General features: G+C 42.8%; 1 long non-coding RNA gene across 1 annotated transcript in view; it reads right to left on the reverse strand.

Annotated features, from left to right (window-relative positions):
- Nucleotides 1-9,583: 9,583 nt before the first annotated feature.
- LOC310669868 overlaps nt 9,584-21,897 on the reverse strand; it is a 126,350-nt gene continuing 114,036 nt past the window's right edge. Inside the window, exon 3 of the long non-coding RNA XR_014507438.1 lies at nt 9,584-9,846. This is a non-coding gene — a long non-coding RNA (uncharacterized lncRNA). The remainder of the gene's footprint in view (nt 9,847-21,897) is intronic.

Here is a 21,897-nt window from a genome sequence, read left to right on the forward strand (position 1 = left end):
TAGAGCAAATAGCAATCTGCAGAAAAACCTGTTTGCTGTTTGCTCCAATTCAGTAGGAAAACTTTTTTGTGTAAGATGTTTAATGCAGTCAAACCAACAATTCATGGTTTGACTGCATAGGCGTATGAAGGGACTCAGGCTAACGGTTTCCTGTAAACTTGCTAGAGAGAGCACTGGATCCTGATTCTGTCCAGTCCAGTCACATGACCTGGCAACCCAGCAGAACTTACAAGGCAAAAAGGGTGATGTAGGTCAAACTCTCTTTTAAAGGTAAGTTTTCCCTCTGCCGGGCTTGGGCCAACTCTGCTGGCAGTAGCCTTTCTCCTGAATGAGGTTTACATCTGGCATTTTTTTCTTGAGCCTACATAAATGACATTGGCTTCCCATATTTAATATTGCTTCCTAAGCCCAGTGCTAAAATTACCTGGCTGCACCACTGAAAAGAGCAAGTTTTGCCGAGGACGAGTCAGCCAGACTTCTGTAAAGGAGCTCCTGACTTCTACAGAAGCTGTGCTTCTGAGGTAAAATTGATCAGCATAAGCTGAGGACAAGTGAATCAAAATACTTCTCCACACAATGCATAAAAAGCAGCATACAAAATCTGCACCAGGAGGTAGAGATGGCAAATAGCTTGGGAGTGTGTGTGTGTGTGTGTGTGTGTGTCCAACAAACTCATAGAGAATAGGTCTGTTCATGGATCTTTTTCCATGGTAGGCTAGTGGAACCACAGTGGACCTCTGGATCCCAGTGCCTGGGTAGTGTGGGGTAGGGGCAAAAAGAGATGTTCGTACCTTTCCTGTGGACTTTCCAGGAATATTTGGGTGGTTATTGTGGGAAAGAGGCCGCTGAACTGGAAGGGCCATTGCTCTGTCCTGATCCAATTTGGCTCGTCTAATGAAGAAGACATTAGTAGCTATGTATCATTAAAATATATCTGCACAATACAAAATAAAAAATAAAAATCCTATTTAGTACAAGCCAGCCATTAAGCATGTGATAATAAAGCACCGAAAAATCAAGTGATATATACGTGTGTGTCAACCAGTGTTTAGACAACACTTTGGAGAAATGTATTACAAGCTGGGGGTGCAGAATTGGGGAGCAACCCAGTCACAGGAGCTATTGAGAATTCCACATGAAATATATAAAGTGTGAAGTACTTGTACATCATTTTCCAGCATTGGTCCTCCCTCAAGGCATTGCTCCCACACTCTCATATTTCACCAGTCCCCACCTCGGAATTCACAAACACCTACAGATCGTGAAAGTGTCTTTGCTTCTTTGATTGATTTTGTGCAGAGGTGAGGAAATAGGTTGCACCGTGACCATACGGAACAGTTCCGGCAGGCAAATATCATGGTTGCCTGGCTTGCGCTATCTGTAAAAATACACGATGTGCTTTGTTTAACAGCACTCAGGAGAGTCTGTGGCTCCCTGGTGGCTGTGCTGCTTCCAGAATGATCTTCCCTTCCCCGCAACCCCATCGGTCGCCATCACCTCGGAACTCAATAAATAAAAATGCAAAGGAGAAGAATAAAAATAGTAATCGATATTAAAGACTGGGATGGGTGGGGTCAAGTGCCGTTGGTTGGTGGGGATGGGGGAGGGGGGAGAAGGGAGAAGGAAGCAAAACCCACCATGCAGTCTCAGACCTCATCTTCCTCCTTCGGCGCAAATGACTGACAACTCGCAGGCAGAAGCCAAGGTGCTGGAACAAGGGGGTGACACTCATCCGTCTCCCCCCTGTCCCCAATCTTTTGTCATTGGATTTTTCTGCTGGAGAAGGAAAGAAAGGGAGAAGCGTGCCTTTCCAAATGCTGCAACCGAAATGGTTGATATGAAACCAAACACGCCGCAGCGTGGCACTCAATCTGCAACCGACAGCCAGCGGCTGGCCAAGCGTGACGCCATGGCTCGTTTTTCACTCTGACACTACCGCAAGCTCCACGAGCCTTCTTGACTTGCAAGGTGATTGGAATATTGAATACAATACTGCAGTGGAAAAGCCCGGTGCCTACCATGACAACAACAACCACCGCCCCCTCTTCCACCCACCCCCTCCCCACCCCTTTGATGCACAAAAATAAAGGCAACAAGAAAAGGGTTTTTTGTTTATTTGTTCACATCCAAGGGCCAAACGCCTTCAGAGAAGACCCCGCTTTCATTGTTTCCCCAGTTCTCCCAAATGCCGAGCCACCCCCCCTCCCCTCCATGTCCTTTTCAGTGTGGATGCTTTTGCTATGGAAATGTAACCCTGGTCATACATTGTGTCGATGGCAATGCTGTCAGACCACTGCAGTTCACCCTTCACCCACCCATTACAATGCTAATAAAGTTCCTGGAGAGAGCAGTAACTTATCATTTGCCCTCATGTCACAGCCTGGGAAGGGTGTGCATGTGAAAATCAAGCTCTCCAGAGGTACCTAGTTTCCCCTTTGTCAAACCCTACATTCCCTCCGGACGAGAGGCATGGATATGAGCCGAGATGACGCTGTAAAATGCGTTTTGCAAAAGCGGACGCAGATAGAAATCCACACAGCTTGGCACTGGATCATTAAAAATTGCTACGATAGAATCTGAGAAGGTAATTTGGTTAATAACCACTAATTACATTGCAAGCATGCACCTTCCCTCGACAGATGTCAGAGTGCTTTTTGCTTGTACCGGGGAAGCTTGGCTGTGGCATAACAGCTGCCATACCTCACCACGGCGCTCTGATGAGCACCATCTCTGAGAGTTATGTTCTCAACCTGATTCTGTGACCCTCCTCAGTACCTCTTCATTGTGGCACTTTCCCATTCTTTTTCTTCTAGACTAAGTTCTGGACGGCATGATAATCTGCATCCCTGCCTGCATTGTACCTGCAGTGAAGTGGTGACTCATCAGAAATGCCTTCCAAAGAACCAGATCTGTCCCTATCAAAACTCTAGAGGAAGTACTAATACAGCATGACTTGTGTCTATCACCAATTGCCACCTGAAGCACATCAAACCTTTTCCTAAACGAAACTTCTGCTATCATCAAATGCTCTGTCAGGGGGACAGAAGGGCCAAACCAATGGTCTCAAGACGGTTTACACCAGGGATGAGCAGCTGGTAGTCTGGGATCTACCAGTAGATCTCTGGTTGATTTGTGGTAAGTAGATCAGCCAGAATTTCTGACTCCCAAATGTTGATCAATAGTTGCAACAAAGCAACTACTTCCTCACCTGAATCAGGCTGCTAAACTGAAAAAGTTAGCCAGGAGTTTTGTGTGAAAACAGTGTAGGCACTGTTCAGTTCAGGTACTGAACACAATGTGCTCACTGTCACATTCTTATTTAATTCTAATTTATCTCTTTTGTACCTAGTTTCGGTTGGTAGACCTTGGAGTTTTAGTTTTAGGGTTTTTTGTTTTTGTTTTTTTGTTAATGAGGTTGATGCAGCAAGCCTGAAGACTGCCTGCTCCTGGTTTAAACAACAAGCTCTCTGTGTGATTAAAGTGTTTGTGGACTGGACCATTTCAGACTGACTGTAGGTGAAGAGGAGTTTTGCATTTTTGATGCTTCCTCATGTGGGGCAAGGAGGATACCTGCTAGGCCTGTGACTCAGTTAAAGAAATCATAGGTGAGTGACTGTCTTTGTTGATGAACAGATTAAATTTCTGTCTGCATCATGCCAAGAATTATGCAATTTTTAGATTAATAACACGGAAGTAATCTAATAAAGGTTAAATAATACAATTTTAAATGAGGCCCACATTCATTTGTGGCAGTCTGCTTGGTTTGTGTCTCTGTTCTCCCCTCTCCTAAAACAGACCAAAGTTGGTGACCAAAGGAGGAGTGTGTGAGAATAGATACAATGCATAGCAACAAACTGTGAGTCAGCTTCATGACAGACTAATTTCATCTGCAGTGTACAGTGTGTGTGTGTGTGTGTGTGTGTGTGTGTGTGCAGAGTGAAAGAATGAATCAGACACAGGTACTTTTGAAGGAGAAGGGTGATTTAGAAGAAGTGCAACGGAGGTCTTTGCCTTGTCTGGGATGATCTTGCGCATCCTGGTGCCTGGAGATAATAGGCTCAAAGAAGAAAGAGGGAACCTTTTGGCACAAGGAAATGCCACTGTGGGCACACGTGAATCTGTGGGCACTGTGTTGAAGACCCCTGGAGCAAAAAATCAGCCTTTATGATCAAGAATGACCTTGTGAGAAGTAGCCCCAAAGCCCCAAGTATTCAAAACCTAGTTTATAAAAATTGTTCAAATACCCTGCTTCATGTGTCTGCAGGCAAAGCTAAGTTCTGCATTAGCCCTGGGACTGATTTTACACCTCTGTGTCTGCTAATGGTCACTGCAAACTAGTATTGCTCAAAACAAGGGTAGTGTCAATGTGGAAGCCAAGGAAGCTTTTGGTCCCTGTCCATGGTGCTGAATAAAACCTCAATTCTACGTTCTAGTTCCTGAAATCCTTTGTCAGGTGATAGCAGTTCTATCTCACTCCAGCAGGGAGCAGTGACACCCATATGCATACACAGAATCTCTCCTCAGGTTTTCCACCTGTAGAAATACACATTTTATGTGAATGTCCTTTATAGACCCCTGTATCTCCAACTCTACAATTCTACTACATAAGGTTTGAGTTGTGCATGGGATGCAGATGAGTAGCATTTGTTGAAAAATGGGGACAATGTTGGTGAACTACAGTCAAAGGAAGTGATGGAATGATGCACCAAATGGGGGTGGCCCCTGGAGCAGACTAAAATCTGTATAGTGGTGTATCCAACAGTAGTGAGTGCTGTTGTGCTCCTGCCCCTCTTGCACACTTCCCAAAGGCATCTACTTGACCACTGTGAGAACAGGATGCTGACCTACATGGGGCATTGGCCTGATCCAGCAAGGCCTGCCTTATGTTCTTATCCAATACTTCGTATGAGTATTTTAACCAGGAAAGATTTCAGATACGAAATGCAAATGATTCAGCATATAAAATGACATATAAATTATTTACTGGGATCCACCATTCCTATATTTCTGAAACACCAAATATATTCATCCAATTATATTTTTATACTATTGCTGGAATGATTTTAATATGTATAATTTCCAGGAGCAGTTTTCCTTAGACATGGCGCTGATCATGCATGCATTTTTTCTTCACAGCATCTGCATGTTGTCATCCTCATTAAAACACCTCCCTCGTTTCATCCAAATGGACCATTTCCGTGGTGCATTGTTTCCTTTGTTAATTAATTGATTTTGCTGTGGTAATGATAAAATCTAGATGTCATGGAGAAATTATATGGGACAGCATTTTGCTGGGTAGAGCCTGCACAAAATTTACATGCGAGGTCAGTCCCAAGTTTGCCTGGGACTGACAACTGCCTGGTGTTCTTAATGCAGGATAGAAAGTGAGAAAGAGCCTTTAAGTTGTGTGCCCATTTGAGGGCCAAACCTACAAGCTGAATTAACCACTTGCCAACTAAGATCCGTACAGTTAAAGCCATGGTTTTCCCAGTAGTGATGTATGGAAGTAAGAGCTGGACCATAAAGAAGGCTGATGGCCGAAGAATTGAATTATGGTGCTGGAGGAGACTCTTGAGAGTCCCATGGACTGCAAGAAGATCAAACCTATCCATTCTTAAGGAAATCAGCCCTGAGTGTTCACTGGAAGGACAGATCCTGAAGCTGAGGCTCCAATACTTTGGCCACCTCATGAGAAGAGAAGACTCCCTGGAAAAGACCCTGATGTTGGGAAAGATGGAGGGCACAAGGAGAAGGGGACAACAGAGGACGAGATGGTTGGACAGTGTTCTTGAAGCTACTAAAATAAGTTTGACCAAACTGTGGGAGGCAGTGGAAGACAGGAGTGCCTGGTGTGCTCTGGTCCATGGAGTCACGAAGAGTCGGACATGACTAAACGACTAAACAACAACAAACTGAAACAGCAGGAGGAGAGAGTATTCTTGCTCTGGGGCTTGAGGGTTTACTTCAGGTATCTTGGTGGCCGCTGTGAGAACTGGATGGTGGTCTTGTTGGACCACTGGCCTGATCCAACAGGCTCATCTTATGTTCTTCACTTTGCCACCTTCACTTTGAAGAAAAGGCATCCCTGCATGGCTCCAATCTAACACTAATGGTCCCAATTTCAATCAGGGGCCCACAATGGCTTCTTGCCTCCTTCAGGTACTTTGACTTTAAATATGCCATTTATTACAAAGAGAACAGTTGGGGGGGGGGACTTTTGTGTATTTGCACGCACGCATGCATGCATGATGGGAAACCATTGCGGGGCCATGGCATAGAGCAGAGGTGTAGTGATGCTGTGCGCTGGTCTTTGGTAGCTGAACAAATAAATTGGTTTCAGTGGATGAAATAAAATAATATTTTAAGCTGCCTATTAGAGAGGAAAAGTTTTACAAAATACAATACAAGAATGGGGAGGTACAGGGAAGCAATTTTGCTTCCTGCAGCAAAAACCTTTATTTTAAAATCTTGCAAAAACATTAGTGGAGATAGATAAACTGTCCACATATTATCTCCTTTTTTTCTGGAAAATGAATATAAAATTGCTAAGGCTTTTTAACACCTTGATAAAAGGATCTTCTGTTTGGACTCATCTGGAACATCTTATAAGAACCCATTTATTATGTTGACATGCTCTCCATCTCTTATGTAATGGCACTTTTGCCAGTGATGGCCAAGTCCAAGAAGAGCATTTTCATTTTTGTATTCACAAAAGTTGTTTCTACTTTACCTAGGAGAGCTCATTGCTACCTTTGGTACACTGAAATATGTCATCATTAGCCTCAATCTGTTATTTGGTAAAAAGAGAAACACTGTGCATTTGCGAACATTAATTGGAGTTATTTCAGATTAATCTTAATTGTTTCCACGCTTAACCTGTTTTCTGCAATTTCCATCCTTGTTTTCCCAGGCTTTCAAATTTTGGTTGGTCTGCTTCTGGTTAGTCTGGCATTCTTTTTATGCTTCATTTATAGATTATCAGAGCAATCCTACCGTCACGAGAGGGAGTGATTATGGGAGACAAACCACACAAAAAGGTGGAAACCTCTAGAAGAACATTATGCAAGGCAGACATTTATTTTTTGTTTAGCTAGGGGCTGATGGGGAGGGCGGCAATCTCCAAACTCTTCATCCAAAAAGAAAATCTTCTGATAACTTTTGACTCAGCTCTGGAGTGAACCTTTTACAAGGCTCGGACCTTTGGCAAGAGTACTCCTGGATAATATCACATCACAGTAAATTCTATATATTAAGGAATTTTGTAATACCCTTAATTCCACTTCCCAAGAACTGCAAACAAGCAATGCCTTGGCAGCACTATAGACCACCAGGGGAAGCAAACCCTTTCCCCAAACACTCAAACGTTTAGAGCATTCCAGCAGCATATTCCAAACGAGCCTTTCCAAATTCATACTGAACGATTATTTAGGATAATGAATGCAAGATTCACATAACCAACCGATTCCAGGGCAGAGGGGAGAAGAAAAGGGCGTAATCCTTAAGTCTTCTTCCATAATGTAAATGAGGCCTGAGCACAACACCAAATACATATGCATATCACATATAAAAATACCAGGCTGTGTGGGACTCATTCCACAGCAGTGCTCTCCCACATATTGTCTATTGTAACACTGGTACCTTGGGTTACAGACGCTTCAGGTTACAGATGCTTCAGGTTACAGATTCTGCTAACCCAGAAATAGTACCTCGGGTTAAGAACTTTGCTTCAGAACAGAAAGTGTGGCAGTGGGAGGCCCTATTAGCTAAAGTGGTGCTTCAGGTTAAGAACAGTTTCAGGTTAAGAACAGACCTCCAGAACGAATTAAGTTCTTAACCCGAGGTACTGTATATGAATTCTAAGGTCTTATATATAAAAATCACATGTTAATAAATTTACAAGTCAAACACATACATAAGTATATAAACTACGTGTCTGAAATAGGACAGGAGAGCAATCCTGAAACCATTTTGACTCTCCCAAATTGACCTCAAATATTTCTCTGCAAGGAGGAAGGAAATGGGAAAGCCTCTTCATTGTCTTTTGCTTACCTGTCTTAAGGGCGTATGTGTGTATGAATAGAGTGAGCCTGTGACCTGGATTCAGGAATTAAAGCATTTATCACCACAAAAGAATGGCCGGGCTGCGAGATAGAGCAATGATTGACCATTGTCAGGTTTCCTGGAAGACAGGATTTCTGTAGTAGACCGCCCCTCGTGATGTATTTCTGCTACAGACCACCTCCTTCTGTGATGTATGTAGGATGTTTTGGGGGTTGATCTTAAGCTACAGGGTAGGAAATTTCAAAAGTCTATATAAGAGCTTACACACCATTGTTCTGGGTTCCTCTCCTCCCTCCCTGCGTGGGGTGAGTAGGGGATGCTGTTGCAACAGTTTCATGCTTACTAGCTGCTTTGCTTCTCAATATTCTCTGGTTGGCCTCTGTTATTTTCTCCTACCAACAGAGAACCTGCTTAAGGACTCTATACAGGCTCATGGATACCCCATAAGGGAAAGGGAGCAGGTTTTCTCTCTCCTTATAACACTATTGATACAGTAACCACTTCCCTCTTTGGGAAAGTGATTCCCACACAGGAAGGAGTATGTCTGCATGAGAAGCGGAAGGTGGAAAGGGAAGAGTAGGCAACCTACATACAATTTGTTTTCTTCTGCTCTGGAGGGTAGGACTAGAACCAATGGCTTCAAGTTACAAAGAAAGGAGATTCTGACTAAACATCAGGAAAAACTTTCTGACAGTAAGAGTTGTTTGACAGTGGAGTGGTCTCCCTCAGGAGGTGATGGACTCTCCTTCCTTGGAGGTTTCTAAGCAGAGATGGATGGCCATCTGTCATGAATGATTTAGCTGAGATTCCTGCATTGCAGGGGGTCAGACTAGATGACCCTTGAGGTCCCTTCCAACTCTACAATTCTATGATTCAATTATTCTAACTGTAGCCACTGATAGTCATCTGTTGTTATCTTGCCTCTTTCTCCCCCTATATGGGTCCTCACACTGGAGGTGCCTTGGGACAGGGATCCATGCTTTTGGCTTGCAGCCCCATGTAATCATCATTCTCTCTCCACTCCCTGATTCACATTTTATACATTATTGTCTAAGACACAGAACTAACATAGTTGTTTTCATTTTGGGGTTTTTTATCACTGTGCTTCACAACAAAAGCCAGGGTGACCTGACAAATGCTGGCAAGAAATTAAGGCTACTGTCATTGAGGAAAATGGGCTCAGTAGACCATTGATCTCCCATTCTGTTTTCCTTATTGCTCTTTATCTGATGCTATTCTCTACGAACGGCTTCTTCCTGGCTAAGGGTCATGGAACATTATGTGCCAAACGCAGGTGGGCTTGCCCACTCAGCTTGCCTACCTGGAGAACTAATTAGTTCCTGGGTACTAATTAATGACTGCAAAGTGGATTCTAGATGCAATACAAATAAATCATCAGAATGAATCTCTCAGTGAGTGAAATGGGGGTGGGGGCAGAATGCATCTCTGGCTTCCTTCTATTTTTTATTTTTTTGTAAATAAGAAGAGATCACAAAATAAAGCCGACAGAAACCCCAGCTCTTCTCCGCTCGCCTGGCTCACCGTCTGGAGACCAAACTGTGCTGCCTCCTCTTGGAGCAGTCTGATTCATGAGAGCTGATCGTCTTTGGTTGCTTCATCACTGTGACATCGCGAGGCTGCTGTGGTCCCTGCGCACATGGCTTCATTGTCTCGCCGCCTCACAGTGCCATGTAATATGACCGAGGCATGTGATTTCCAAGCACATATAGCATCAGGCTTGACCTTGAAAAGACGTAGAGGCTAAATGCTTCTGAATGCTGCTGACTGAAAGGATGAAGAGAGAATGAACAAATCAACGGGAAATTAAGCAGGCATTTAATGCAGGGTGCTCTCTTTGGCCTGCATTACATTCCCCAAAGGAGAGGCATTAAAAAGGCATGTGAGGGGGAAAGTCTCCCATTAAGTACTGTACTGTGGCATAATTCTCTCTCTCTCACACACACACACACACACACAGAGAGAGAGAGAGAGAGAGAGAGAGACGCAGACACACACAAATAGAGCAGTTAAATAAATAAATGTACAATGCTACAGATGAGTGGGTGTGAAACTTTTTCCATCCCAATGGCCACATTCACTTCCAGGCAACTTCCCAAGTGCCACATGCCAGAGGCAAAAATGAGACCAAGCAAGACATTTAAATTTTACCTTTGTACACTAGACTAGTTTCTACACACACTCACAACCCCCTCTCTACACTCCATCCAAACAAAAGGCAATATCAGGCTTCATGAAAACAGGGCAGCCAGACCAAAATTCCTGGAGAGTGAAGAAGGGTCACTGAGGGGTGTGGCCTGGAGAGAGTTCTAAGGGCCAGACAGAGAGCACTGGAGAGCCACTCTTGGCCCCAGGTCTGAGATTTCTCACCCCTGCTATGGATGTCTAGTGTAAACATTTCTACTCAGAAGCAAGTTCTGCTAAGTTCAATGGAGCTTCCTCTCAGGTAAGTGAGCATAGAAATGCAGCCTTGCATAGCCAGGTTTCCTTGCATTAAATGATGGAAGTTAGGCCATAATCCTCTCCTAATTGCTGCTTCTATTTTTAATGCAGGGAAACCCAGCCATTTCCATCACATGCATGCTGTTAAATATTCACCACGCTGAACATGCATTTCGCCACTCAAACATTTCGCCACTTCTACCTGGTTTAATCAGCAAAGTGTGAATCTGCTCTAATACTGCTGCATGTGGGTTACGGCTGTGAAATGCTTGACATTTTTTGACAATGAAATCATGACAACTGATTTCTGCAATGGGATTCTAGACAGCTGTAAAAGTGGGAAGCCGGATATGGAAAGCTGGATATTTTTACAGAATGTCTTAAACAACAGCTGTAAAGTCATTGGTCTTACACGGGATCTAGGCCATATCCACACTCTTATACCACTTAAACAGCCATGGAAATTCCTGGGAACTGTAGTTTGTTGAGGATGCTGGCCCTTATAAGCTATACTTCCCAGTATCCTTAACAAACTACAGTTCCCAGGAATCTTCACAGCTGTTTAAGTGGCATAAGAGCACTTTAAATGAATGGTGCGGATGTGACCATAGTCGTTTCGGAGAGAAGCCACACAGCCTGACACCAAAAGACCCTGCACAGTACAATTTCATCTGTCCATTTGGGAAATACAAGACAACCATTTACCAGGTGATACCTTACTACGCTGTGCAATCATACAGCCACTTTAGAAGACGGCATTTTCTAGCATCCACTGACACCCTCGTGCATGTTTTAATTACTCAGAGTAGCACTGTAATAGCCTGGTCGAGGACCAGCTCAGCTTTCCCCCTTTTACCATGCAGTCTGAAGTATGCCCTACCCACAATGGTGGATATTCTTCAATATGACTAGCTGATCCTCATAGAAAACAAGATCCCAAATATTTCACATGGATGACAGAATCACAGGTTTGCCACTTCAGTCAACTGAATTTGATTATAAGCCCTCCATTGATATGCAGCAGTCCTCAGCACTGTTGGCCTTGCATCCTTGCATGATTTGCATAAGAACCAGTGTGGTATAGTGGTTAGAGTGTTAGACTAAGACCTGGGAGACTAGGGTTCAAATCCTCAGTATGCCATAAAGGTACTGACGTTTAAAGCCCTAAATGGCCACAGTGCAGTATCCCTGAAGGAGTGTCTCTACCCCCCCCCCCCACCGTTCAGCCCAAACACTGAGGTTCAGCTCCGAGGGCCTTCTGGCAGTTCCCTCACTGCGAGAAGTGAGGTTACTGGGAACCAGGCAGAGGGCCTTCTCGGTAGTGGCCTCTGCCCTATGGAACGCCCTCCCATCAGATGTCAAGGAATAAACAACTATCTGACTTAGAAGACATCTGAAGGCAGCCCTGTTTAGGGAAGTTGTTTGATGTTTTAGCGTGTTTTTAATATGCTGTTGGGAGCTGCCCAGAGTAGTGTTATTATTTATAAATTATTTATAATACTTTATAAATAATAAATTATCATCATCATAATCATCATCATCATCATGGAGTGGCATTGAACCAGTCACAGCCTCCCAACCTAACCTACCTCACTAGGTTGTTGTGAGGATAACATGGGGAAGAGAAAGCCTATGTATCACCACCTTAAGCTCCTTGGAAGAAAGGTGGGAGATAAATAAAATAAAGAAATAATAAATAAATAAAAATCCTCTTGATCAGGGGAACACTAAAAGCATATTTGTGCAAAGGGAAGAAATGCCACACGTTTCTAGGAAGGATGACTAGTATTATTTTAGTGAGTTTTTGCAACTTGATATTTATTCAGAAAATTTTAAAAATGTGACTAGATCATCACAAATGAGGTATGGTTGAATAACATACTTTCTTTGACCCACTGAAATAGCATCCTACACTGTCTATAAATTGTGATAGCCCTACTAGCCATCTCCTTGATCATTTCCAGATGTTTAATCAGTTTACCAAGGCCAACTCCTGATTGGTTGGTTTGACCTCATCCAGGCTACTTGTAGCTGCTGGTCCACATTCTCTGTCACTCATGTGGACCATTAAAAATGCCCTAGGCATATTAGCCACCCAGTTAAAAGGATGTTCCATTCTGAACATTCATGGACAAGGCTGTATACTACAGACAATATTACTGCACTTGTGTGCTTTGGGAAGGTTCATTCTTTCTGTGAAAAGCAACTAGCACAGACTTCAGCCCTGCCAAAAATGATATATGCATCATGAAATCTCAACATGAACTCCCTGAAATCTGGACAATATATACTGAAACTTTCCAAACAGCTCCAAAACTACAGTATCTCATATTATTTCTATGGATGATTTATAGTTTGGCTGTGAGAGTAGCTAGAAAATGACGGGGGTGGGGGTTGTGTTTGTAGAGAATTCTTTGGGACAACCAAATGACTTACGTGACCCTGCAGCTTTTGCTCTCATTCTATTCCTCCCAAATAACCCTGCTCTGTGTTATTGTGCAAAGAGAGACATGTTATGCAAATTGATGATGATGATGACTTGAATAGTAATTACCACATTTAGAATGCTGCAAAAACATTCTTTTGCTGGGCTGTCCTAGCCCACGCAGTTGCTTGCAAACCAAGCAACGTTACAAAAATTAATAACAAAACAATAAATGGGGGTGGGGGTGGGGAAAGCAGACAAGGCCAATTGGGCCACAAACATTTTGCTTCCTGAGATGAAGGTCAAGATGGTCCCCATATTCTATGTACAGGAGCCAACTTCACATCTAGTTTAGGCCTCACCTGCTCTATTCACTTAAACCATCATGATAAACAGTCATAGCTTCTCCTAAAGAATTGCAGTTGAATTGCATCTTGAGAATTGCAGTTTTGTTAAGGGCGCTGAAGTGGTAACGCTATTCCCTTCAAAGAGCTATAATTCCTAGAATGGTTTAAGAATCAGTCCCTCTTCCTAGGGAAGAAATCTGGGAATTATGTATCTCTTTGAGGTGCCTAGAGGTCTCCCCAAAACTCTCATCATTCTTAGCAAACTACAGTTCCCATGATACTTTGGGGGAAACCACAATGGTTAAGGGAGCACCACAGTGCTTTAAATGTACAGTGCAGGTGTGTCTTGAATCTTATTTGAATCACCTCAAAGCAGCAAGCTAACTTAGGAGTTGCAGGGCAAACTGCACCTTCTAATCCTGGAGGACAGAGCTCTGTTGTCCAATGCTGTTTCTACCTCCCCAGCATCTGCCGCCTGAGGCAGCTGCCTCACTCAGGCTAGTGGGTAGTTTGGACCAGAGGCAGGGACAATAAACATGGTTCCCCTCTCCATCAACCAAAGAGGCAGGCATGCCTTTTGGGTCCCTGTGGGGACAAGCCATTTTACAGAGTTGAAATAGCCAATTCAGACCGAAACTAACTGAAATCTTCAAGCTTGGTAAGGTCTCTGACAGTGAGGAATAGGTTCAGGAACCCGTTCCACTCTTAATCAGTGTAATGAAGCAACTCTTCAGGAATTATGTGTTTCTAAACCTGTTTTGGCTCTCATTGACTCAGTCCACAGCAAACCTTCATTAAGAAGGTTTATACAGATGGGCGAAGCTGCATTTTCCGTTTCTCACGAGGGAAGAAAACAATAACTTGTGATTTATGCCAGTGTTGTGGTGTGTCAGTTCTGTTCTTTCCCAAACTGCATAATTAAAAAACAGTGTTTTCAGTCTTGAAGAATACTTACAATAAACAGTTTTGGTGGATACTAAATGACTCAGCTCCAGAGCTTAATCAACTGCAGAAGATGTGTATTGCTGCATATGCTTGAATGCTGCAAACATTATCTTTTATACGCTCACTTTTAACTGAGAAGAAATAAAATCAAAATAAGAACAAGTTAATGTCCTTCTTGGCTCGGCTAGAAGAAATTAAGGCAAGGGAGGGGAGATTGGTTTTAATGCAGCAGCAACAGTTGCAGGGCTTGCATCTATTATAGATTTTGGAAAGTTGTATTTTCACTATGCACTTGGGTGCCATTTTTAGTCAATATGGTGGATTGAACCTTCCAAAACTGCATTGATTTTCTTAACCAAATACTGCATGATGGTTCCTAAAATCAAGGAGCAGGTTTATATCTGTGTTTGGCTATAATTGGATGCTATTTTGAATTGAGGTGGCAGACTGAACCTTTCAAAACTGCACTAGTTTTAACATGGCATCAATGGTTGATATTGGTCCAGCTTTGAAAGGTTCAATCGACTACAATTTTGAAAACTACACTGATTCCCCCCCCCCCGCCGCCTTTGAATTCCTGAACAACGCCAAGTATGAGGCTAGTAGTATCAAATAAAACATTTAATGCTAGTGAGTTTCCCATCAACTGTGTGTGGAAAAGAGGCCATATATCTCTTCTCCTTTGGTTGTATCAACCTAAGTAGACTCATTGAGATTGAGGGAAACAATTAATTCCAGATAGGTCTACCCTGAGTGAAACCTAGTTACATAACAGCCCTTCAATCCCCAGTTTCTCTCTGAGATCTTCTGCCCCTACTTTTCCAAATGCTGCAGTCTCAAGCAGTCATGTTTCCAGGGAACCTACCACCTGCTGTTCGCTGCTTTCTTTATCCTTAACTCTTGGTTGCTAGGCATGCAAATAAGTCTGAGATGAAAATCAGAATTGGTGTAGCAGTCACAGCTATCACAAAGTCACTGAGGGTTCACTAAAGCAGAAGAAAGCCATTATAATTCCCCTGTGCAGGTTCACTGGGAAACATCAAAATGCAATATAGGAGACAGGCAATAGGACAGTGGTGCAAACATGGACCACACCTGCACTATTATACCACTATACCTCTATTAAAAGCACTATTATACCACTTTACACGGTCATGGCTTCTACCAAAGAATCCTGGGAACTGTAGTTTGTAAAGAGTGCTGAGAGTGAACAGCAAAGAACGTGCAGAAGCAACGCTGACACCAAACCCTACATATATTAAGTGAAATAGAAACATTGTCACCCACACCCACCCCATCTTTCCCCCACCCCACCTCTTTCCCCCTTTTCTTCCTAATGTTTCAACAAATGAAACTGATTTGTAAAAATGTTGCGGGGGGGGGGGGGGATATGAGAGAGAGACATTGCACACACTTTTGTAAATCAAGAAAATCTTTAATAAAAATACATTTTTTTAATAAAAAAAAAAGAGTGCTGAGAGTTGTAAGGAGACCCCTATTCTCCTCACAGAAGTACTATTTGCAAAGGAATCAGTTGTTAAACAACTTTGGGAATTGTAGCGGGGGGCGAGTGGTTTTCTAACAAATTTCAGGACCCTTAACAAACTGAAGCTCCCATGATCCTTTGGGGGAAGTGATGACTGCTTAAAGTGGCATGATACTGCTTTAAACCCATGGCATGGTCTTTGATACTAGAGTGGGATGCAGCAGAACAGTCTCAGCCCCCAGAATTCAACTTGTTACCCATTCATACTGCTAAGTTTCCTGGAATGAATGAAGTGGGATTCATCTCCAGCTACTTCCAAACAAAAACGGAAATAGAATCTAGTGTTCTTTGTCATTGAATAGAAATTTATGTTCTGAAAGAAGCTTCTGCGCAAGCATGAATGAATGAAGAAGTATAACAGTTTTATGACCTCATCTACCTGATGCACAAGAAATGATTGAAAATGAATGTGGTGCATTTGGGAAGTTCATTAGCAGCGCTATGGAAAATTTACAACCAGAAAATCAGAGTGCAAATGTAGCTTAATCAAACCCAGGTACTCTGAAAAGTTAAATCTAATGAAATGGTCACAATAGTAAAACATTTTCTTTTTTTACTGTGTTGCCACGTAAGCAAGAGAAGAGTTTCAACCTCTCTAAAAACTCTAAACATTTAAGTTCCTGGGGAAAACTCTATTCTCTTGTAACTTATCTGTATGTATGTATGTACTGTATGTATGTATGCACATTAGCAGTAGTAGCAGCAGCAGCAGCAGTAATAATTTATACCCTGCCCATCTGGCTGGGTTTCCCCAGCCCAACAGAAAATTAATTTAAAAAGCGATAAAACATCAAACATTAAAAACTTCCTTAAACATTGTAACTGGAAATCTCTCTAAATAGGTTTAAAAAGAGGCAAAGTGCTACCTGCTCCTTTCCTATTTTTTTCTCAGGTCAATGGTCTCAAATCAGAGAAAGTTTGTCACTTAGGTTTCATGGGATGATCTGAGGGCACATAAGGCAGCTATTTAGTTGAAGACGAGCAGGTCTGGCTCTGGTCAGTGTCTGGTGGGAGACCACCATGTCGACCACCTTGACTTCCATGATGGAAAAAGCTGTGAGATATGTAATGAATAAATTCATTGATGAGTAACTATGCCGTGACATCAGCCTAGTAAATCCTCTCTAAATGAGGATAGGTTTGCATTCCTTTTTAAAATTTCTCACCACCATTTCCCTCCTGATAAGCTTTTCACATCCTAATCTACAACTTTGCTTTCCAATTCTTTATGTCTCTTCCCTTTGCATGGAATAAAAGATGTAAATCCTTCACTTTGGCGCTTATCTCGCCTTTTTGAAATATTGCACACCCAGAAAAAGTAAAGTAAACACTGGGTAGTAAATTTCGATTGGAATCAGAGAATGAAATGTACGATAATAATACAGGAAACCAATTTCATCAAGATTTCTCCAGGGAAACAGGGAACTAACAATGTCTATAGATCAGTATAGCCAATATAGTGGCCTCCAAACAAAAACCTGTTGCCTTGCTTCTGTCCTCCTTCTTTCACATTACTTTCCCTTGCTATTCACAAAGTTCATAGCCTTCGCTTGCCATTGATTGCCTTGCCTGCCTCTAACATCCCAAACTTCCTGCCTGCAGTCAGACTCAGTGGCCATTTGTGTACATGTGACTACCAACACATATGCTCAGAGCTCTAACGCAACCAAGGGCACCCAGATTTCCACAAAGGAAATACTTGTTCCTGCATCCTTCACTGAGTTGGACTGTGAAGCCTGACATGATCGGCTCACTGAAAATCCCAAGATCACACTTACCCACACATATACCTCAGGGTTTCTTTTTTGCATTTAGAATACAAAAGACCTGACTATTCCTTGCCCACTCAACCATGTTCTTGGCACTGGAGGGGGAAGAGGGGGGGAGCACACCGCCCCTGGCAGTCCGATCCCAGTGGGGTGCCATGGCAGCTGGGCCCCCCTCCTATGCTGGGTGCCACGCCTCCACAGGTGGTGTGTCATGCCCCCAGGATGTGTGCCCCACCCTGGGACACATGCCATGCCCCCAGGATCCATGCCATGCCCCCGGGGTGCACGCCAGCCCTGCCCCGCCTGCTCTCCGCCCCCTGGTGCTGGATCATGAAGCTCTGCCACCTGTTCTTGGATTTCTCTATATCTACTAGAGTTGGATCATTACACAAATTAATGAGGGCTGGACTAATTCATGGATGGTGTGCCCATTAATGGCTAGGTAGCCCATTAATGGTTAGGATCAGAAGTAGTGTATTTCTGATTACCAGAAATCTTCTTCAAATTACATCTGTGTCTACTGAAGTCAATGAAATATACATACATACATACATATATATATTCATAGAAAGACTCAGGTAGGCTGTCGTGTTGGTCTGACACAGTCGAAATATATTTTTTTTTAAATTAAAAATTGTCCAGTAGCACCTTAGAGTTCAACTAAGTTTGTTCTTGGTATACGTTTTTGTGTGTATCTGAAGAAGTGTGCATGCACACGAAAGCTTATACCAAGAGCAAACTTATTTGGTCTCTAAGGTGCTACTGGACAACTTTTTATATATATATATATTTCATAGAAAGACTGTGAGCTATCTGGAGCTCTGAAAATTTCTCTGAATTCTTGAATAGTTATCAAATATTTTCTGGATATTTGATAAGCATATTTAACATGGTGACAATTTATTTCAATATTTCATTTCTGATGCCATTTCTTGGTTGACATGCAATGGTATGTTATATCTAATAATTGTCATGTGATAGTATTAGTATTTGATGGTTGCTAATAACTGTTATGCAATGGTGTATGTTACTGGACAACAGCTAACAGTTCAAATGCAAATGAGGCTTAATGTAAGCCTGGATTTGATAGATAATTTTTCAACTGGACCTAACATTTGACAAGGTTATACTTATGAGGTTTCATCTGTCTGTCAAGCTAGAAGCAAAAACAGTTGAGATGTGCCAACAAAACTAACACACTTGAAATTAGAGGTAAGCCTCTTCACATTCAAATTTTCACATTCAGAATTTAAATTGTGGGGTATTTTAGAACCAGAAATATTAGCAAATATTTGCAGATGTTCCTTTCATCTCTAGAGCTGCTGCTATTAAGCCGGCATACAGAATATTAAACAAATCTGGCCTTTTCCCAGTGAACTTATGAAAAATACATTGCTGGGAGTTGCAGGAGGAGGAGGATAGTAAAGCAGTGCAGTAATTTGAGAATAAATAGCTTTGAAAAGAAACACACCAAAACAATTCTCAAACTGTCTCCCTGCTATGTTTATTCAGCACAGGCGTTGAATAGCTTCTAGACAAGATTTCACAAGGCATTGAAAGAGATGAAAAGAGCAAGCTCCTTGTGATTTGGGCAGTGGGTATTCACCAAAAGAATAGTCAAGGAGTTGAAAATGTTGGGTGGGGGCATATTGTAAAAGAAGAGTGCTCTGTGATCCTAATGGTTAAAATCTGTAACCACACCAAGCTCCTGATTTTTGAAAAGTGTTTCCATACAAACCAGAGAAATCAAAGGAAACTTGAAAGGGGAAAATAAAAGCCGTCTTAACAGAGACAATAACTAGCGAGCCCTCCCTGGTTGCAAATAGACCCATGCATGTTTCTAGCAAAATTCTTCCTGTATACATGGGACTGATTGGCTGCGATTGGAAAGGATGTTAATTTTCATCTAGAAGAAGGTATTAACCCAGAAGATTATTCCTTTGCTATACACCAGTGGTTATAAGATGGAGAAGCCTTCTCTTTTCTTCAAAGGCCCTTCTACGCTGCAGGCAGTTCAGTAGGATAAAGAGAGGAGAGCTCTCTGCAGTAGCAACTCCCTTCCAACATCAGTTTGATGCTGACTGTTGGCCCCAATACATTTTTGTTTTTCTGGGCTAGATTTCTCGGGGATTCTGATTCAAGTCCGAGGACCTTCCTTCTTGGTCTCTCTCTTATGTGATGGGAAAACTTCCTTGCTCTCATGTGGGTACCATACTCCAAGACTCACCTTTGGAAAATGGCATGCTAGCTTCTGAATACACACCTACATGCATTTCTACATCAAGACTTCTCTAGCCAGGAAGCAAGAAGCATTCCAGCCAGGTAGAAGAGGTGTGGAACAGGGCCAGTATGGCTTGGGACCCAGATAGAGAGGTTCCTGGACCTGAGGTCCCCTACCCCTGCTTTCAATGACAAACAGATATTTTGGTATTATGTGAGAATTTAAGGTAAAGGTAAAGGTACCCCTGCCCGTACGGGCCAGTCGTGTCCGACTCTAGGGTTGTGCGCCCATCTCACTCAAGAGGCCGGGGGCCAGCGCTGTCCGGAGACACTTCCGGGTCACGTGGCCAGCGTGACAAGCTGCATCTGGCGAGCCAGCATGGCACACGGAACGCTGTTTACCTTCCCGCTAGTAAGCGGTCCCTATTTATCTACTTGCACCCGGGAGTGCTTTCGAACTGCTAGGTTGGCAGGCGCTGGGGCCGAACGACGGGAGCGCACCCCGCCGCGGGGATTCAAACCACCGACCTTTCGATCGGCAAGCCCTAGGCGCTGAGGCTTTTACCCACAGCGCCACCCGCATCCCATGTGAGAATTTAAGGCACCCCAAATTCCTAGGAAGCAGATAGAAAGGCAATTAGAGTTGGTGACTAGCATTTAAAGAAAAAGAAATTACTTTTGCACAGTGAAATTGCAAAGTGAAAGGCAATGTGGGTTGATTGTTTTTGTAGTTTTTGTGATTTTAACTCTTAAGGGGTGAAAGCCTGATGGTCTAGATCTTACTGATGAAGAAACTGTGTTTGACCCCACGCGGGGGGGGGGGGGGGGATCTAACAAACTTGTCATTCCAAGATGCTATGTAGTTTGAAATCAGAATAGTTGAATGATAGAAATTGGCTTTGCATTAAAGTCAAGGGTGAATGTGTGACCCTCAATGTGAAGAAGATGCAGGCACCCTGCGAGACACTTGGATGGTCTTCCATTTTTCAATACACTTCAGGAGCCTCTCACAGCTTTTTGCAGTAGAGAAATGTAAGCAAATGAATTGTGACAAGGTTCTGGAAGTCAAAAATATGTAATAAATAATGCACACACTTTTCAAATGACTGCCTTATTAACTCTTTCCTTTTCTGTTTGTTCCCGTTAAAGGGCTCAAACAATGTCCCTTTTGCTGATTTCTCTATTAAATACCGAGTCTGTTCAACATGTACGTGTTAAACAGTTGAACTGTTCCTAGGTTCTGATATGGAGAGAAAGAGAGTCCATGATCATTAGGATATTGTCTGCCATAGGTGAAGATCATGCTGGACACCACAGAGATCATAGTTACCATGTCAATGGAGTAGTGTTGGCCAAATTTGAGTCTCCAGCTGTTTTTGGACTACAACTCCCATTATCCCTAGCTAACAGGACCAGTGGTCAGGGATGATGGGAACTGTAGTCCTAAAACAGATGGAGACCCAAGTTTGGTCAACACTGCAATAGAGAACCCTCCTGAGAACCGTGTGTGTGTGTGTGTGTGTGTGTGTGTGTGTTCCACCTGTCTACTACCTGCTGTATATTTTGTGTGAACTGGGGTTAGTCCACATACTTGGACATCATACTGATAAAGAGCCAGGGCAGTACTAAGGGGGAAAAGCAGAATGGCAAAAGCCATGATGATAATGGAACAATGGAGGTAATCCGTGTTTTGATTCGGAAACTGCTATTTGTGAAAGTCAAAAGAGAAGAACACACAGGAAATAATCTGTAGCCTTGAAAATGGAAAAATCCCACACCCCCATGCACCCAAGTTCATGAAATATTTTAATGTTTGTGTGTGGCAGCATTAGTGCTTAGGCACAGTTTGGCTGTTTAGCACACAACTATCTTATGAAACATTTTACGACGTATATCAGCATATTTTGATCTATTTCCTCCCTTCTCCCCCCATACACTTGTTTTGGTACAGTATTGTAATGGTGACACAGACCATCTCCCTGCAGGAGGCATCTAGCTGCTGCTGTATAGAGTGGTGAATGTAGCTTGTAATTTGCATTTTAGCCTTAACGAGTTGCTGTAGTGCTGAACATGTACAGCAGATTGACTATGATGTGGACTGCAAGGCTATGCTTACTGAATATG

This window comes from Podarcis tiliguerta (genome assembly GCF_965153285.1).
Source record: "Podarcis tiliguerta genome assembly, chromosome: 2".
NCBI classification, from domain to species: Eukaryota; Metazoa; Chordata; class Lepidosauria; order Squamata; family Lacertidae; genus Podarcis; species Podarcis tiliguerta.